Source organism: Vulpes lagopus, chromosome 12, assembly GCF_018345385.1.
Source record: "Vulpes lagopus strain Blue_001 chromosome 12, ASM1834538v1, whole genome shotgun sequence".
Taxonomy (NCBI): domain Eukaryota; kingdom Metazoa; phylum Chordata; class Mammalia; order Carnivora; family Canidae; genus Vulpes; species Vulpes lagopus.
The window spans coordinates 82,437,020-82,457,746 of record NC_054835.1 but is presented as its reverse complement, the minus strand read 5'-3'; the positions used below and the strand labels follow the sequence as shown (position 1 = coordinate 82,457,746).

Genomic DNA, 20,727 nt, shown 5'->3' with positions numbered 1-20,727 from the left:
TTATGACCCATCCAAAATTATTGGACAGAAACCAGCCTGAACCAACCACTTTTTCTACAGCAGTGGGAGGGGGCAACAGAGCATCCCAATCCTGAGTTCCCCCAGGCCCTCGCCTCCCACCCACCTTCCCTCTGGCCAATGCCTAAAGCTCATGCCCTCACAGGAGCCTCACTGCTGGTAACTGGCTAAGTGCAAAGTTGATGAAGGAATATTTAACAAGATGGGGCCTCTTCTCTACATAAGGGCAGTACCCAAAAATGTTTAGTCACACTTCAATGCACTTGAAAAACAAGCCTAAGTAAAATATTGTACACCTGAGGAAAAAAATCTTTTCTGACACTGAAGCACATAATTGAATGCCCTACTAGCTCCTTTTGACCCCATCTTCTGAAAATCATGTAATGAAAAATTAACTAGAACTTCCCTCAAGTTATTGGTTATTTGCCCCTTCTTTTTTTTTTTTTTTTAAGGAAAGGAAAAAATTTGGAAAATAATGATATTATAAAACTAAGGCCCACAGATACTTTTTATAATCCTTGTGTAAAACCAAGAATGGCGTATGCAGGGGCACCTGGGTGGTCAGAGGCTGAGCATCTGCCTTCGGCTCAGACTGTGATCCTGGGGTCCTGGGATCGAGTCCCGCATTGGGCTCCCTAGCAGGAGCCTGCTTCTCCCTCTGCCTGTGTCTCTTCTACTCTCTCTCTCTCTGTGTCTCTCATGAATAAATAAATAAAATCTTTGGATAAAAAAAAATGGTGCATACATGTGAGTGTAGTCCAGGTACACAGATATATGTGTGTATACACATATACACACAGATGTGCACATATATAAATACACACATAAATTATAGAAATATATGTACCCAAATAATCTAACAAAACAAGAAAATCCCTACCATCTAAAAACTACTATAATACAGGACAGAATGAAATTCCACAGATCAAAAAATTCTACAAACCCATAAAAAAATATTCAACCTATTAATCAAAACTAATTATTAAAATAAGATACATGTTGCTTCTCCCTCTGCCTGAGTCTCTGCCTCTCTCTCTCTCTGTGTGTGTGTCTCTCATGAATAAATAAATAAAAATCTTTAAAAAAAAATAAGATACATGTCTTACCTACAAAAATAGCAAAAAAAATTTAAAAAGATAATCCCACTGTTGCCAGAGACTTAGGACACATGCACCAGCACCTCTCAATTTATGTCACTGGTAGAAGCCTAAATATTTGGGAACATCTCTCTGAAGGAAAATTTGGAAGGATATGGAAACATTTTAAAAGTGTAAATATCCAATGAGATCCCACCTCACACCAGTGAGAATGGGGAAAATTAACAAGACGGGAAACAACAAATGTTGGAGAGGATGCGGAGAAAGGGGAGCCCTCTTGCACTGTTGGTGGGAATGTGAACTGGTGCAGCCACTCTGGAAAACTGTGTGGACGTTCCTCAAAGAGTTAAAAATAAAACTACCCTACGACCCAGCAACTGCACTGCTAGGGATTTACCCCAAAGATACAGATGCAGTGAAATGGCAGGACACCTGCACCCCGATGTTTATAGCAGCAATGTCCACAATAGCTAAACTGTGGAAGGAGCCTCAGTGTCCATCGAAAGATGATGGATAAAGAAGATGTGGTCTATGTATACAATGGAATATTCCTCAGCCATTAGAAACGACAAATACCCACCATTTGCTTCAACGTGGATGGAACTGGAGGGTATTATGCTGAGTGAAGTAAGTCAATCGGAGAAGAACAGACATTATATGGTCTTGTTCACTTGGGGAATACTAAAAATAGTGAAAGGGATTATAGGGGAAAAGAGAGAAAATGAGTGGGAAATATCAGAGAGGGTGACAAACCATGAGAGACTCCTAACTCTGGGAAACGAACAAGGGGTAGTGGAAAGGGAGGTGAGCGGGGGGATGGGGTGACTGGGTGACGGGCACTGAGGGGGGCACTTGACGGGATGAGCACTGGGTGTTATGCTATATGTTGGCAAATCAAACTCCAATAAATAAATAAATAAATGTGTAAATATCATGTCTGGGTGTTATGCTCTATGTTGGCAAATCAAGCTCCAATAAATAAATAAATAAATATGTAAATATCATGTAAGCCAGTAATTCTACCACTAGAAAGACATTCATTTCAAATAAATAATAGTTGTTACCTCAAAGACAGAGGTGACCACTGCAACACTGTTTATAATTGAGAAAAATAGAAAAAGCCTAAACATCCAAAAAGGAGGACTGGGACTGGTTAAATAAACAATAATATAACTGTTCAGTAAGTCACCATGTAGTTATAAAATGTGAAGTCAAAATTATCATTTTTCACACATAAATATCAAATGAAAAATAAAATTGCAAAGTCATATGAATAAAGTGATCCCACGTTAGGAAGAAAAAAATGCACATATATCCACAAAATAAAGTCCCATATTGAGGGAACCCTCATTGTGCATGGTTCCAATGTGCATGAATTTCAATTACTGCCATTCAAAGAACGCCAGTTCCCCAACAATACAGTTTAAATTTCAGTTAGCAGAGTATATTAGTGGAGTAATTGTATAAAGTACAAATTTCGCTGCCAGCTCTTCAGTCCATAAATTCCTATGTAAATAACATACATGCCTCGTGGTCAGTGACCAATAATAATGTTTCTTGCAAAATCTGTCAGTGAAGTGATTGGTCACTGCACATTTGTTACCCAGTTCATGTACAGACAGCAAAGTGTACCCATGCTGCCTTCATGTCACAAGAGGGAAGTGACCAACAGAAATGAAAGTAGAAGACAAAAACAAAAGTGATATGGTGGAGTGGAAATGAAATCTGTGTCAGACGTAAATGGATTTATAGAAGACAGAGCTGCCCATGGGAATGTTGACCATACTGCTGCTTTACCATGTGAGATAATCTGGATAACAGTGAAAAAGCACACAGTGAAGGCAAACTTAGCAACATAAATAAGGAAAAATGGTTGGACCAAAATGATAAAGAAGTGATGCTGAAAAAAAAAAAAGAAGGAAAAAAAAAGCGCTTCACATTAAAGGAACTCTCAGAGACATTTCTTGACATGGAAAGCACAAAGGAGAAAATTGGAAGTTGATCCAAACTTAGGAGGGAGTATGCAATTCATCCGGGCATAGAAAAGATGCTCGCTCTATTTCATAAGTTGTACAACAGGAAGAAGACAAGCATTATTCAAATGACTTCTAGTAAGACTTTACAAAGAAATAAAACACTTTAATCTCAATGTTTCTGATGTTTTAGAATATACTAAATATTAGTTTTACTATTTTCATTTCCCTATACCTTTATAATCAACAGCAAGAGAATTCTTAATGATTTGGCAAAAATTTTTAAAGGTCAAAGTAAAATAGTAACTTTTCACATTGATCATTAGGATTGTTTTTGCATAATTTCAGCTTGAAGAGTCATATTTATGGCCTGGCACTACCATCCAAAGCAAGGATTGCCTATAAATATGTTTTATAAATGTTATACAGTTTCTACGGCTTCTATTTTCTTCCTTTCACTTTTCTGTCAGTTCCAAAATATGCACAATTCATCCACGCATTCATTCAGCAATATTTATTGAGTACTATCTTTGCTCTAAATAGGCTTTGTTTCAGGCTTTGAAGATAAAGCAAAAACCCTCACAAGATCGTTGTTCTTTCAAGTGTACATGCTATAAGAGGGGCAACAAATGTTAACCAATTAGTTAGTGAATAATTAATTGGGTAAATGAATGAATTAGTATATAAACCAACAAAAAAAATCTGCAAACTGTTCTGTGTTTGTAGGACATTCAAATAAGATAATTGAATATATATTAATATAGGATACGGGATGTTTAATTCCTGTAATTAGAAAAAAGGTGACTTTGAAGTTTCTTATCATCTCTGGGGGAAAAAATACCTAAAGTTCCAGAACTTTTGTGTAAAAATACTTTCAATGCCTTCCCAATCAAGAAATGGAATGTGTAATTATTTTAGAATATCATGGAAGTCATGAAAGAAATGATGGGAAGGCAAGAAATGATGCACAGAATTTGGAATCTGGCTGACTTCTCAGGAGCAGAGTATTCACACTACTTAAAATGTGGTTATTTACCATACTGGTTACCCTACCAAACTGACAATCACAGATCAATATTCAACATCAAGGATCCCTGAGGTGGAACTACTATGGAAGAGAAAAATCTACATGAAGAGAATCAATTTTTTGTCCATTTCTAAAAACGTGAAATGAGTTAGTCCCCACCTCTAACAGAGATGAATCAACCTTTCTCCTCCTTAGAAAAGAGACTCTCCTGCAGAGAAGTAGAACATGTTTCTGTTCAGCTCTGATCCGTGGAGCATTACTCTGAGATCCAGCAACCTCAAGTTAGGAAAGCACAACTCACTGCTTATCAGAGATTCAGCTGTGGCTTCCACATAATAGAATAGAAGGCTGTGACTTTACCTCTAGGTTTTACTCTTTGAGTCTCATGGGTAAGCTGTCTTATGCATATTAAATACAGCTTCTGAGCAACCAGTGTAATAATCCCTTTGGGATAAAATTCCAAAATCCTGTGTCACAAACTAGCTTGCTCCCCTAAGCTTCCCCAGGAATTAGAAGAGGCCACAGCAACTGTAATGTAAATATAGACCTGAAATCCTCCACAGCCAGCAAACACCCTTCCCAATTTCTAACATCATTCTTAACACAAAGATATGAAGAGTGGGAGTCTCCCTAATGAAGGATATCAGGAATTCATTTTTTCCCCATAACTTTTGATAAAATGGGAAATGAGCTAAACAGAAGACCCAGCACTGCACTGAAATTAGGCATATAGAAATCTGGAACCAAACTGCCTACATTTGAATCCAAACTCTGCTACTTACATGCTGTATGACCTGAGTCAAGTTAATTAACTTTTCTGTGTCTCAAGTTCCTCACCTGAACAATATGGTGATGGTGACCATTATCGTAGGTAAAATACAAGGTTTAAATGAGTTTAAAAACTGCCAGCCCTTACTAGCAAAACCTGCCTCGCTTCTAAGAAAGAAAACGCTCACAGATTTTGGCCCTGAGAGCCCCTGTATGTTGAGAACATATAAGATAGGAAAGAAAAAAGTCAAAAGTTCTGCATGTGTTACTTCAGTGAATTAAGTAGCTTTGGTAATGAGAACACAGGTGTAGCTTTCTGGGAAACAGCCAATAACAGGGGGAAATAATGAATCCTCTTTAGTCTCACTTTAATACCTGGGGGGGGGGGGGGAGAAAGCATCACAAAATCAACTTATATTACAGATGACTGGATGATGATTCTAAGTAATAACTAACCTAGTTGCATCATAAAAGAGAACCTGGAGAAAAATGAGAGAGGGTGACAGGGAGGCAGGAAACGAGGGACAGAGAGAAAAACTGTCCAATTAATCCAATCACCTTTGTCAGAACAGAAGGCCTATAGATCAAAGCCAAGTTAAAGCCTCTCATCTGCCTTGATTTTTTTCTTTTTTTATTCTACTCTCTGGTTAGAATGTCTTTTTGGGGTTTGGGCAAGAGGTGGGGGGTTGGCTGTTTTTTCCCCCCGGAGTAGCTGCAGAATTTCCTGGAAGGCCCTATGTAAGTGTGGTTATCTCTGACCAGCATCTACCACAGGGTGACAATGTCATAGAGTCTATGATGGCTGGAGAGACCCAGTGTTCCCAAATCCCCAGTACTGACAAGAAGGAAGGCAAATAGTACGTGGCAGGACTGCTGCCATACCCACTCCCACCACCAACACCACAGCATATAAGCACTTACACAGCATCATATCCATTCCTGCTGAGATTGAACTTGGCTTCAGAGCAGCCACTGTCCATCAATCAAAGATGGCATGTGAGAGGACACCTCTCCAATGACACCTACCTGGCTAGAGAGTCAACTCTCAGGGTGCCTTTCATGTCACTGTGGCCCTAATTTGGGCATCCAACCTTTCTCCCACAACAACCCAGAAGTGTTTTGTTGTTGTTTTTTTTTTAAGATTTTATTTATTTATTCATGAGAGACAGAAAGGCAGAGACACAGGCAGAGGGAGAAGCAGACTCCATGCAGGGAGCCCGATGTGGGACTTGATCCTGGGACTCTAGGATCACGACCTGAGCCAAAGGCAGACCTTAACCACTGAGCCACCCAGGCGTCCCCCCAGAAGTGTTTTGTAACAGAACATACCTGCTCCATTCTGCATCAACCTCAGCCAGGAATCCCAGTGCCACAAGCAAGCACAGAGGTCTTCATTGCTGCTGTCACAGTTCATCTGCTAACTGTGTCCCAGTTTAGCATTGGCATAGGCAAGAACAGAAACCTACCCTGGCCCCCATTCAGGAATGAATTCAGGTATTTCCCAAGAATGACCACAACCTCAGTAGAGGGAAACAGAATTTTGTGATTATGGGAAGGAAGACATGACTTGCTCTTCCCTAGAAGAACTGACTTTTAAAGGACAGAATTAATTTAGTTCTCAGGAGAAAACTCAAGGGACCTCCATAAGGAGCTTATTTTCTAGCCAAAGTCTGGATTATGCCTTAAAACTTATTAACCATGGGATCCCTGGGTGGCGCAGCGGTTTGGCGCCTGTCTTTGGCCCAGGGCGCGATCCTGGAGACTCGGGATCGAGTCCCACGTCGGGCTCCCGGTGCGTGGAGCCTGCTTCTCCCTCTGCCTGTGTCTCTGCCTCTCTCTCTCTCTTTCCCTGTGTGACTATCATAAATAAATAAAAAAAAATTTTAAAAAAACTTATTAACCAACCAGAATTAACAAAGAAAGTGGACATGGTTTGGACAGTGGGAGACAGTTCTGTGTATAAAGAAGCCACAAACAAGCCAGGCCATCTCAAACTACTGGTGACAGGGATCATGCAGGCATTTGAAAATAACACTTTTCTTCCAGAAAATGATTTGGAGATATATAAGCTTCTTCCAGAATACCCAAGTGTTCTTTCTGATGTCCGGGAGGAAAAAAGTATTAAGTAGAAATTTGAAGTGTATAAAAAGAATGCTTAATGTGAAGGTGTTTTCTGATTTATCTCAAGTTGCTCCCCCTGCCCTCCAATTACATATTTTAATATTAGGAAAAAAGACTTGGGACGCCTGGTTGGCTCAGTGGTTTAGTGCCTGCCTTTGGCCCAGGGCATGATCCTGGGGTCCCAGGATCAAGTCCCACATCAGGCTCCCCGCATGGAGCCTGCTCCTCCCTCTGCCTGTGTCTCTGTGTCTCTGCCTCTCTCTCTCTCTCTCTCTCTCTCTCTCTCTGTGTGTGTGTCTCTCATGAATAAATAAATAAAATCTTTAAAAAAAAAAAAGGAAAAAAGACTTTTGTTGACTTTAGATCAAAGGATAACTATTCTAAGCCAATGTCTTTATTAATTAATTAATCTTAACTAGGCTACAATTAAGATTAATCTTAACTAGATTATACCAGATACTATTTGTGAAACATTTCTTGCTATCGCTCTCTGAATGCCCATCAAGGATGGTCACCTGCCTATCTACCTATCACCTACATATCTACAAAGACACGAAAGTGGGAAAATCCCCTGATACCATGAATTGAAACCAGGGCTCATAGAGATAGGAGCCAGATAGATTGGTCCAGAGGTCAGAAATAAATACACAAAAGAGCTAGAATTCAGACCTTAAAAGAAAATGAGATCAAAATAGGAACTATGAATTACTCTCTGCATATCACACTCCCGAAAAAAAGTTCTGTTCACTTAGGAAAGCAGTAGTTGAGAACTCTAGTACATTCCATATGGATAGTAAAAAAACATGTAGGAGACTATGTTTTTGAAGGTTCAAAGAAAAGGTCTGAGACCTCTAAAAACTCTGTTTCTGATCTTTGGTGAGATTCCATGGGACAGTGCAATGATAGAAAAATAGGCCGCTCTTTACAAAAAAAAAGAGTAATCCAATAATAAGCTATGCATAAAATTAAAACTTCAAAGAGGTAATAAGTTGAAAATGGATAGTGCCAGAAACCAAAATTAGTAAGTCAAAAACTAAACATCACAAAATTTAAAAATTAAAATTAAAACATGTTTTACCTGTCATGTTAGCAAAGATTTTATTTGTTAGGTATTCAAAGAAATAGCATTTTCTGCCTTGTTAGTTCATATAAACTTTTTAAAGTGTAGGTTAGCAGTATCAATGAAAAATCAAGTATTCTGGGTTTGGACTCAGAACTTCCACTTCTAGAAATTAATCCTGAACAAGGGGATGGACCCAAGAGTATATGTGGCACCATTTTTTGAAATTTGGAAGAAGCCCAAATGTCAATCAATAAAGAAACAACCAAAAAAGAAAAGGAAGAAAGAGAGAGAGGGAGAAAGAAAGAAATTAGAGAATATACCTGTTCATTTTCAGATCTTTTTTCATCTTTCCCATCTCTTATAGTCTTTTCTCTCTTTTCTACCTAACTCTGACTCAATTTTCAAGGCCCAACTGAAAATTCTATCTTTTCTAAGAACCTTTATTAACAATTCACAGAAATGTGAATTTTTTCTTTATTCAAACCATAACCTCACTTTGTCTAAATTATCATTTAGGCACCAACAAGTATATAACCTGGTCATTATTGCCTAACCTTTGGTGATATGACCTCTCTCCAAATAATCACCAAGCTCCTGGGACAGGGTCTGCCTATGTACTTTCCTTAAAGAACAACACAGTACCATGCACTTATCATCACTCGAAATATTAAATTAATGAATCAGATATGGATGAATAAACTTTGGACATTTTCAAGTACACAAAAACAAAACCATATGCAAAAAGAAAGCTTACAGTAAGAGCTCTGAAATGGAAAATAACTAAGTTTTGGAAACTGTCCTTATTCCATCCTTTCCCTTAATCCACCTTTCCATTAGTTGCACAGTGACCAAAAACACAGTCACCATTTCCTATTGAGTAAGCCACAAATAAAGGGATGAACACCTGAAGTAAGCTACTTTCCTCTGGTAGATGCAATCTCTTCCTGAGGGACCCTGAGGTCCCACAACATTTAATCTGCACTTCTATTAAGACATTTAATATCTACTACTTTGTGTATTTATCCACTGCTGTACTTTATCTTTGCACCTTCCCTAAGGCAACCACCTGGTTCTTCACTTACCTAAACTGCTCTTGGTCCCTACCTTGTGCACAGTGAAGTTACACAAAAAAAGAATGGATAAAAGAATAAGTAAGGAAATGAATGGTTAGAATCTACAATATTTATTCTATCCCAGTTTCTCATGCAAAAAAAAAAAATCTTTCTTTGCTCCTTTCCTCTGCTTCCCTGAGGCTTAGCAATGCTTGAAGTATAGTTCTACACTCTCATTTTGATAATTATTATTTATTTGTTTTTAGTGTAAGAGACACTATGGTATTTGTTGAAAGTACACAAAGTATTTTTAAGATAAGGTCCCTGTCCTCAAGGGACAATGGGAAATATTCTATCAATAAATATGTAATATACAATTACTACTGTTTTTGAATGGTTACACTGTACCAGGCACTGTAGTAAGTGCCCTTCACTTATTATATCATTTGTTTTACATAAAAATATGAAATATCTACTGTTACCAATCTCTTGTATTACTCATATTACAAACAGGGAAACAGTATTTTAGAGACTAAGGGACTTCCCAAGATCACACAAGTATTAAGTGATATAACCTCAAGCCTACTTGTGTTATTGCCAAGCCACCAGTCTCTAAAAGATGATCTCATTAAAAAAAAAAAAAAAAAAAAGAGAGAGAGAGAGCCATATGAACAATACAGACAGTAAATGTGCTACTGGATTTCAGAAGAGGCAGAAATCATAATGGCATATGAAATAGTCCTAACGTAAATTAACTGAACATTTGGCTCATTATCCACCAAAAGGCAGTTGGTGAATGTGCCCTTCTGTTTTTGGTCTAGAAAACATCCCACTGTGGCCACCCTACAGGCTACCATAAAAAAATCTTTTTAATAGAAATAATGATCATAATGAACAATTCATACTGAGCATGACAAGTTTACATGCAAATTCTCTTCTGTGAGTTAAACGAAGACTTAGGGATTTTGTATTTTCTCCTTGGCAAAATTTACCATCTGGTATAGTCTTAGCTCTGAAAAGAAACTATAAAAAGAATTAACTGGAGCAGTTGGGTGGCTCAGTCAGTTAAGTGTCCAACTCTTGATTTCAGCTCCTGTCATGATCTCAGAGTTGTGGGATCAAACCCTGAGTCGGACTCTCCTCTCAGCAGGGAATCTACTTGAGATTCTTTCTCTCCCTCTACTTCTCCCTACCCTCTCTTTTAAATAAATAAATAAATCTTTTTTTTTAATAAAAAGAAATTCCTATTTCTTTAAGTTACCAATGTGCTATCACCAACTGGTTTATACAGTTATCATTTTAAATATTTATTTCTCTCCATTCTGAGTTAAAAGTCTGTAAATCAACGCCATGGTTGCTAAAACTTCCACAATTTATCTAAGCATCTAGATACCATTATAGTATCTAAAAAATACACTTGAATGTATATATAAAATCATCAAATTTCAATTTCACATTCATTACTGTAAGAAATGAGAAATCCCTAAAATAAAGTTACATATATATAAATCTTTAAAACACACACATGCATTGTAGTGGCTATCTGTTAAACTCTTGCCTACTCGGCACGCCTCATCTCTTTTTCTGATAACAGCATCCCACTTTCCTCAGAAGAACCATTTTTACACTTTGAAGTCCAATGAGGATGAATTATTCCCTATGACCCAGGCCTGGAGAATGAGAATATCACAAATATTGGCCATAATAATTAATTTTTAAGAGGACCCTTTACCTATTCCAGGCCAATCAGAGTAAATAAGTGTCAGCCTTTTTTTTGTTGGAACTTCCAGGAAATAAATTTCCACTTTATGCTAAGGTGCTAAGATGGTGATAAGAGCTTTGAGTGCAGATGGCATCTTGCAACTCAAAGGGAAGAGCATGTGTGAGAATAAAGTAAACATGGAAGAACCAAGGCAGAAAGGTTCGTGACGTCATTATGTAAGCACCTAGATTCAGCCATGTCTGAAGTCAGATACTTCTCAACCATATATGACAATTCCTTTTTGGCTTAAAGTAATCTAAGGAAATTTTATTTTTGTCATTTGCAACAAAAATAGTCCTGATATATAGATGCCTGTGATTCCATTTTATTGGGCTGCAGTAGAGCTAACTCATATTAGTCATTCACAAATTAGCATCTTCAAATTAATTGCATCAAAAAACCTGTTTTTGTAGCAAACAGATTTTCTTGGATTGATCTATATAAGGCATCTAGACTTTCTCCATGCCTTAACCCTAGCTCTACCTCAATAAATCCAGAAAATGACTACTGATTTACACACTGGCAAGCTCTAGACAGGTAAATTAGATGGTTACTTTTTCTATTTCAAATTAGCTAAGAAACTGAAACAGCCAAATAGCATGCATTAAGATGGATAATTTTTTAAATACTTAGGTATCCATGTATTAATAAGCTCCCACACATGAAAAGCTGTCAATTATCACAATTATCCTTAATATGCCATGACATTATTATTCAGCTATAGAAAGTCAACAGTGCTAGAAGCCTGAATTTCAGAATACTGCCAAGCTATCTTAGAACCAGAGTAAGTTCAATTTCAGCTGGCAGAAAATGAGAAGAACCAGAGTTTGCTGAGACATTTTGGGAAAATATCGTGTCCTTAGCCTTTCGTCTTCAAAATAATCAGAAAAATAATTTACCTAGTGTTTACATTACAAAAATGTTATCAGGATCTGAGTCATAGCCATAAGATACAGAAAATTATTTAAAACAAAAGGGTGTTAGCCCTTACATTCCCCAACTTCTTCTGTCTCCCTCCTTCATAATTTCTGCCAACATAGTAAGTTGGAAAATTTTTAAAAAGCTCCCTGTAAGTGCTAATATGTGTTTTTTAAGTGGTACTAAGCCATTTCCCCAGAAGCAGTCTCAGTGATGGTTGTAGCAGTCAAATTTTATCTGTGAAATTCCAGACTTTTTGGTCTGCCAAGTCTTTTACTAATTATTCCAATTTAATCATATTATTAATATTATTTCAATATTTCTAGAATCTCTACCAGAAATACACAAAATTCCCATCAATCATTTTAGGTTTTGAAACATCCTCAATAGTGACCTAAATCAAGTCACTGTTACAGACTGAATTGTGTCCCCTAAAATTTACATACTGAAATCTAACCCTCATTGTGATAGTATTTGGAGATGGGGCTCTGGGAGGTAATTAGGTTTAGATGAGGTCATGAGTGTGGGGCCCTCATGATGGGATTAGTGCCCTTATAAGAAGCACCAGAGACCTTGCTTCTTCTTTCTCTCCACCATGTGAAGATACAATGAGAAGGCTTCCATCTGCAAGCCAGGGCCTTCATGAGGGAACTAAATCACCTGGAACCTTGATCTTGGAATTCTCAGCCTCCAGAATAGTCAGAAACAAACTCCTATTTTTTAAGCCATCCAGTCTATGGTATATTGCTATGGCAACCCTCACAGATTAATACAATAACTAACCTAACTAAATGAGACTCAACTTTTTTACTTTTTTCCTGGACTTTCCTTCCCATAGTACCATTTTCCCTATTTCATTTAAGCATGGTATTCATGAGCCTTTGAAGGGAGGACAGGCTCAGAGAAATACTAATAACCAATTTCACTCACTCTGCCCCAGCTGCATATTACAAGACTGCATGCCCACTAATAAATTCAACTGCAAAGTGCCTGTCCAGTCTCCAAGGGATATTTCACACATACTCATCCTTGTGGGTCCAGCCCCACTGTTGATGACCTCTGTCTGCAAAAGCATTCAGCTCCCAAAGTTCCCTAGGACTCGGGCCCTGAGCACCAAAGCAGCACAGTGGTAGAAAGAAAAGGAAAGAAAAGGAAGAAGAAAAGAAAGAGAGAAAGAAAGAGAGAAGAAAGAAAGAAAGAAAGAAAGAAAGAAGAAGAAAGAAAGAAAGAAAGAAAGAAAGAAAGAAAGAAAGAAAAGAAAAGAAAAGAAAAGAAAAGAAAAGAAAAGAAAAGAAAAAAGAAAAAGAAAGAGAAAGAGAAAGAGAAAGAAAAGAAAAGAAAAGCCAGTGACAAAGAGATCTGGATGAAATACCATGACAGACAAATGTGGATTTGGTAAGTCAGTACAGAGTTCATTGTGTTGTCTGGCTTCTGCTTAAGTCCTAAATTATGTCTTTGGACACCTACCAGGTATCAGGAAATTTCCAGAAGAAAAGAAAAGGACTCAAGTAAGGAAGAAGAATTCCTATGACCATGTCCATCTCCTCACATTTACCTACCATGATATTAAGCTTAACAAGTTATCTAATGCCTTATGTATCTGAATAAGAATTAACTTCTATTCTTGTGTTTAGCTTTTTTCTAGTCTTCTGCTCAGATCAAATCACTTTCTCCAAAAAGCTGACTATACTAGACTTTACTTCAGTCAACCAATAAATTCTTAATAAATTCTTGCCTATTTATTCCAGTTATAATTGAGTTTATAGCACTCTCAACCCAAAGGCTTACTGATTTACATAGCACATACGAAAAAAAATCAGAAGGATGTATACCAAATGTTAACAATTGTTACCCCTAAATAATGGAATTCTAGATAATTCTTATTTTCCTCATTGTGTTTACGTGTAATTTACAAATTTTCTAAAATTAACATTAATGTCATTATTATAAGGAAAATAAATGAATTACGGTATCTTTAATTGCTAACTCAAGGATAGGCATGTCAAATTAGTGCCAAACACTTCCCTGCAATACTTGAAACTGCAGATTCTCAATTATCTTTCTTAACAAATGTCCAAAACAAAGTCTTCCAGTATTGTATTTACTGCTGCCCAGGGACTCCAACTGCCTATTCTGAACCATTTAACAGGACTGGCCATGGATCTGAAACCTAGCAGACTGAGGAGCCACACATTTCTAAAGATAATCCCATGGGTGCAAAAGAATGTGGACAGTAGGGAGGGGCTTCATGTAGGTAGCATGGAAAGGTGGGATGCTTTCTCTAAGTAGGAACTCACCCATTAAAATGGTAAAGAATAAGACTACCCAGCAACCTCTTCCTAAAAGACCTCAAAGTTCCTAATGCATGTCACAGCTCTCATCTCTGTTTTCCTTTAATTTCTTACTCCCTACTTCACTTCTCTTTGCTTTGCCAGAGCTGTCCATGATAAGGTTTATATGATGAATCACTCTGCTTAAGAGTGAACATATCAGCAGTTTCTCCAGGTTCAACTCAGAACAATTAATAGCACAATTTATACCCTGAGGTTTCTAAAGTCAGACCTAATTTTCATCAACATTAGGAAATCTTCAAGATTCTCAAAATAAACTCTACAGACTTGCTCAAGTGCCACTACTTTCTATACAAAAGTAGCTAAATTTATTGTTCCAAAATTAGTATCACAACTACCATGCTAATGCTGTCATTAGATGCCTCCACAAGCAAAGACCTCCTCCCTCCTGCAGACTCTCTTTCAAAATGCATAAGAATATAAAGGCAGCAAGCCTTAAGGAATCTTTAGGATGTCTGACTTCATCCCAACATTACCAAAAAATCATATCCATCCTTCCTGGATAGCAATAAAGGGAAAATGTGATTCAGAATATAATCCCATTTTAAAAGGAGAGATCGAAGAATGCAAGAATCAAGGAAACATTACATAGGTGCTGGTTCTTTCTAAAGAAAAAATGGTGACATTCCCCACACATAGATTTTTTTTTTAAAGATTTTGATAAAACTCTGGACATAATACAGAAATGTTAATAAGATTCTACAACAAGCTTTTCTGCTTTATTTAAGTCTGCTCTGGGGGATCCCAGGGTGGCTCAGCAGTTTAGCACCTGCCTTCGGCTCAAGGCATGATCCTGGAGTCCCAGGATCCTGTCCCACATCAGGCTCCCTGCATGGAGCCTGCTTCTCTCTCTGCCTCTCTCTCTCTCTTTCCCTCTCTCTCTGTCTCTCATGAATACATAAATAAAATCTTAAAAAAAAAAGTCTGCTCTGAGTTGAGGATCCAAAATTAGTGGCAACAAGTCCTAACCTGTCTTAATTAAATTCTCAGTAAAGACAAAAATTATTTAACACATTCTCCAACACCATCCACTTGATATTTCTGGTTTCAGTGTTCTCAGACAACATAATTCTTCATTTACCTGGCTTTATCTACCCAAAATATTGTAGTAGGGAAGTCAACCAGCAACACATGTCCATTGGCCAGCACTGAGCTCAAAATCACACCAGAATCTAAAGGACCACTTGTAAAACCTGAGTTCAACTACTCAGGTTGAGTACTTGTACATTTGTTCAATGTACAAAAATGGGATATTAATGACCAGAGCCTAATTAATGCAAACAACTAAATTTTCATGCTGTTTCATTAAATGCTTTCCCAAAATATCAACAGGGATTTGCTAAATCCACTTTCAATAAACAATAATCAGCTTAGTTTTTGGAACTATTTTAAAATAGAGGAACACTAGCGGGCTTGTTAGGGACTGATTTCCTATGAAGATGTGGTATGAACAATCTCTGTACTTCACAGGGTAATATCAATAAAAGTAAAGGAATCGCCCTTTTCAACAAAATATGTTTTCACTATAATTTTCCCATCTAACATTTCTTAATCCCTTACATAAAGAACCTATACATAACACTTTGAATCATCTGGAGATAACCTCTTTTATCAGGGAAAGTAAATGAGCGCCACTTCAAAAGAGATTTATTATTAACAGCTTCCTGTTCATAAAAGACAGGCAGAGAATTTAGTCACTTCTAAAACTTGTGGTGAGGTGTAAGGCATGGCTATTCCTTAATTGGATGCAGAATTTCCAATTAATTAAATATCAATCATAAAACTTAAGAGTTTCTTTACCTTCCCAGACCACTCCTTCTTTAAATTAATCACAAATTTGTTTAAGCTGGTTTAGAAATAACATTTGTCAACTTAACCACACTTTTCTAGAACTACATAAGCTCAAATTTATCTTTCCTAGAACTATGCTCAGAAAATGTTTTAGCAGCCTTCTAAAGCAGAGATTGGGCATTCACCTGAAAACTGTGCAAATCCCTCTGCTGCCTTCCTTACGCAGGAAAAAGCCACTAGCAAACTGGGATCATTAGGATTCAGATATAGAAAGATACAAAGAATGAGAGAGGGAACTCATACGAAGGCAACAGAAGGTGCTGTGGGCCTAAAAAGTGAGAAAAGCCAAAGTATACATGCCAACTCCAGGAAATATAAACAGCAAACCTAAAGGGACAGAAGGAAGAATGAATCAAGGTCAAGTTACCAAGTCAGTAGGACCTAAAGGTCAAGGCAAATATTAAATATAAATACTAAAGTTGTTTAATAATGTGAAAATGAACTAAAGAAGTAGTGTTGTTTGGGGGCATGATGGGGAAGTCTTCTCAATAAATTTTAGGAAGGACTCACATAAGATACTAAAGACCCTACAAACTTTGCTGATAGGTTGACATGCTCCTTCAAGTGATTAGTGAAATGTCCTCAGCAACTGGTTCTCACAACTTCAGAAGAAATGGATCTTTATAGTTAAGGAGCATTCATTGTTCAGATGGGGTTTTCTATGCTCTCCTGTCTAGTGATAGCACAAGGAATTTACTCAAGACAACATGACTCTAAATAAACAGTAATCATGGCTGGAGTCATGGATTCAGAACTGTAAGACCCAGATCCCATGCTCAGCTCCAACTCCATCTGAGCAAATCCCTCTTTGCCCTCTGACTCAGCTTCCTCATCTGGTTGATGTTTAATAACAACCGGAAGAAAGAAGAGATTGCAAAGCACATCCATGGATGGTGGAATTGAATTCTGTAATTCTGGCTTACAAAAACCTGTTCAGAGATATGAGACAGTGCTATTATAGTAAATGACCTACTAATGTACTATTCATTCTGTCACTTTTGATCTCATCTTTCCTTTGAGAAAGAGTATCAACAGATTTTCAAATGCAAAGATTGGAGGGAAAAAAACGATCCTGAGCAAATACCCTTTATGTCTCCTATTATTTAGTCCAAGATGTGTAGTAAGCACTAAGAGTATTTAGATACCAGCTACATAAAGGAGTTGCAAAATGAATGAAGATATTTATTCTTCCTTTTTCAATGAATTTACCATCAACTGTGGCAACAAAAATAAACCTCTGTGACAGTGACCTACAGTTGGTAAAGGCACATAACCAACTCCAGAGACCTAAGTAAGCACTAAGTACTCAAGATGATTAAAAAGCTGAGACTTTACCGAAAGAAGAATAAAGCATAAGGATGGGGATTTCCAAAGACAGAAAGGGAAAGGCATGCATGATGGCTCACAGATAAAAAGAATGTGTGGTGATACAAGGGTAACTGACTAAGCAATGAATGTGAGAATTTTGTGTAGAGCACAGTCAGTCATACTGACAACCATCTACTTTGTCTCTTCAAGTTGTGCCTGTCTTCAAAGCAAATACACAATCAGCAACCCTAGAGTTACCCAATAAATACTTAACAACATCGGTTATCTCAGAGCTGCAGGAAAGCTATGCACACATGAAGACTGTTACACCCTAAGAAAGGCTCACCCAGTTTCTATTCTTGCCTAAGACAGATTTTTAGGAACTGGGATTCTCTATTACAATAGAACAAAATTCATGTTAAAATAAAACATGTAGGGGCATCCCTGGGTGGCTCAGCAGTTTAGCGCCTGCCTTTGGCCCGGGGTGTGATCTTGGAGTCTCGGGATCGAGTCCCACATTGGGCTCCCTGCATGGAGCCTGCTTCTCCCTCTGCCTGCGTCTCTGCCTCTCTCTGTGTGTCTCTCATTAATAAATAAATAAAATCTTTTAAAAAAAAAATAAATAAATAATAAAACATGTAAAATCAGTCCTTAACCAGGTTTCTTAAAAGTCTTAATTTTTCAAGAGCCCAAATATTTTTACAGATTCCATTGTCAGTTTACGTAAAAATAAATTATCATCATTAAATAAACTCTGAAAAATAAATAAATAAATAAATAAATAAATAAATAAATAAACTCGGAACTTCTGAAATAAACTTTGCCTTGTATACTCAAAAAAAAAAAAAGTTGGCCAACGCCCAGTTCTTATAATGTTATATTCATTTAATCCTACTTTAAAACACACCCAAAAATGTCACTAAATAATTACTTGTGATCTTACTAAATGATTCCCTTAAAAAGGATACTGAAAGTCAATTCCTAATTATTTTTCCCTGGCCCCTAATATAAAATAGGCCTGAACATTAAAAATTTCATTATTTGGACATTAAATCAATCGACACTAAATTTTCTCCTATAGAGTGATTCATCCAAGCATGTAGATGGTTATGTCCAAGGATTCACTTCAAAAACATCAACTACAATTAAAATAGTTTTGTAATGTTTGTTTGCTATGTCCCACCATGAATGACAATTGGTTAATTTGCCTCTGATTGTGGAATCTAAGTTGAGTAAAAAAAATGCATCTTTTCACATGCCAAAATCAAACTCCTTCAAAAGTGAGTTTCTTTCCTATCTGGAATCTAGTCCTATTTCAAATGCTCAAAGACTTTGAGAGCAATCAGTTGTCTTATAATCTTATATAGGATATAATCACATATTAGCAAACTGGACTACACAACCACTACAGTCTTTTCTTCCAAAATTTATATTTCTATCATCCATTATCAAAAGGCTTCATTCTTTTCCCAACTGATCACCACTCACAAGCTGCTTCAAATAGTTACTAAGACAGGGTTACTGAGGAGTTGTTAGCTTGCTTTCTATTTTTTGTGGCCAAGCATTTTAAACTGTAATATTTGTGTTAGTTTGGGCACTTGATTAGAAATATTACTCAATATGGACATCCATCAGTAAACAGCACCTACTGGGAACATATATTATCTTTTTTAAGAAATACTTCTATATACTCCTATAACCTATTATTATGCCAACATTCAAATGAAACATGTTCCAGGAAGTTACATACATTATCCAAGTCACAGATCCAGTAATGGAAGGATCTAGACTTAGCAGGCAGTTGTGGATTTGTCTGACCCTGAAGTCTATACTCTTTTACTACAGCATGCTTCCGCTCCATTTCTATGTCTACTCTATTTCAGAACACAGGGCTCCCTTCAAGAACCCATGCTCCATCTCTCAAAAACATAACTGGCCATTGACTTGAACTCTTTGAAAGTGAGAGATGTTGAGATCTTGATAACAATGATTATCTTTTTCTGTAAAGTAACCAAGCACTATATATTACCAAATGCCCTCCAATGAGTGTTAAAATTTTCCTACACTAAGCTTAGGATTGAGCTGTTATTCCTTTACTTTTCAACAAGCCATCCATTCTATTCCTTTTCATTTCTTTTCCTCTGATTGTAAATGGCTTTAAGAGCTGTCTAAATCCATTGCCGAGTTCAAATAACTTAGCCTATAAACTTGTCAGTTTTAACTTTGGAGGTTACAGATCTGTTTAAGAGTCAGAGGACATGCAAACAAACACAAGCAGAGTTTTGTGTAAAACTGATGCAACTATTTTGGAAAATTATTTTCAAGCTCATCAAACAACTTTCAAAATGTGTATTTTTTAAAAAATAAAATAAAAAATAAATAAATAAGAAGTATTCACTCCAGGAATAAAACTACCCTAGGGTTTGCATGGGCCTAAGCTACTACGATGGATGTACACTGAAAAATAAGAATAAAATCAACTAACAGTGCATACACACCCTCATAAAATCTTAGAAGTTTAAAAGAAAAAAAGTATCCTGTAAAAATTCGCTAAGGAACATTATAATTTTTAAGACTGTCAAGGGTCAATAAATGCTTAGAATAATAATGCAATACATTAGCTGAAAAAAATACCTTTCCACTTTACAGCCCTGTTTAGAGACCTTTAAAAACACATATGACCTGTGTTTTAAAATGGCCCGTACCACTGTGGTGACCAGCTGACCACTCTGCTTTACAGGCCCATTTCCCTAATCTCCGCCATGGTGAAATATGCCAAACAGAGGTTTACCCGCACATCTCTTAGCAACATATTTGGTTTCTATTGAAAACATTTGGAGATCTGCATTACAAATGCTTGCAAACAGAGTTCTTTGCTAAGGCCCAGAAAGGTTCAGAGGGAGGATTTTCTTCTCTACTTCAAGTGCAGCAACTGTGTTTCAAAAGCAAGGCTGTTGGAGAATAAATTGAAGCCCAGTAGATGACATTTTGTCAAAACAATCTGCAAACATTTATTTTGCTGCCACAGTTCAGTTGAAAACAGTTCCTACTGAGATACTGACACTGCTATAATGTTGATTCATGCTTTTGTGGCTTCAAAAATTAATAACCGTAACTTTTGTTTTTAAATGGTTTGGAATTGCCAGCAGTATACTACCTCCAACTGGCTCTAAATAAAGCAGTTCATAATTTAACTTGTTCTCAAAAACAGGAAAGCATCTCTTTCTCTGAAGCTTTGGTTCCAAAATGGTTTTTCATGAAACAAAGTAAAGCTAAAGACTGTACCACAGCCCTTCATGCTCAAGAAGCAAGTGAGAGAGAACTTCAGGGTCCTCAGTGATGAAATCTAAAAACTAAGACTTTCAAGGGCTTTATCATCAGATGTGTTCTTTAAGTTCAAAATGCCTACGCTGTGGTC

General features: G+C 37.0%; 1 protein-coding gene and 1 pseudogene across 6 annotated transcripts in view; one reads left to right on the top strand and one right to left on the bottom strand.

Moving 5' to 3' along the window:
- The window catches only part of SLC4A4 (solute carrier family 4 member 4), a 343,107-nt gene that overhangs the window by 205,395 nt on the left and 116,985 nt on the right, over positions 1-20,727 (bottom strand). Inside the window, exon 1 of one of the 6 annotated variants that reach the window (XM_041724410.1) lies at positions 125-175. The exons of the other annotated variants lie outside the window; for them this stretch is intronic. The gene's annotated coding sequence lies outside the window, so the exon portion shown is untranslated. Of the gene's footprint in view, positions 1-124; positions 176-20,727 lie in introns of those variants that run through there. 6 annotated transcript variants of the gene reach the window in all.
- LOC121473156 lies at positions 4,962-7,042 on the top strand (annotated as a pseudogene).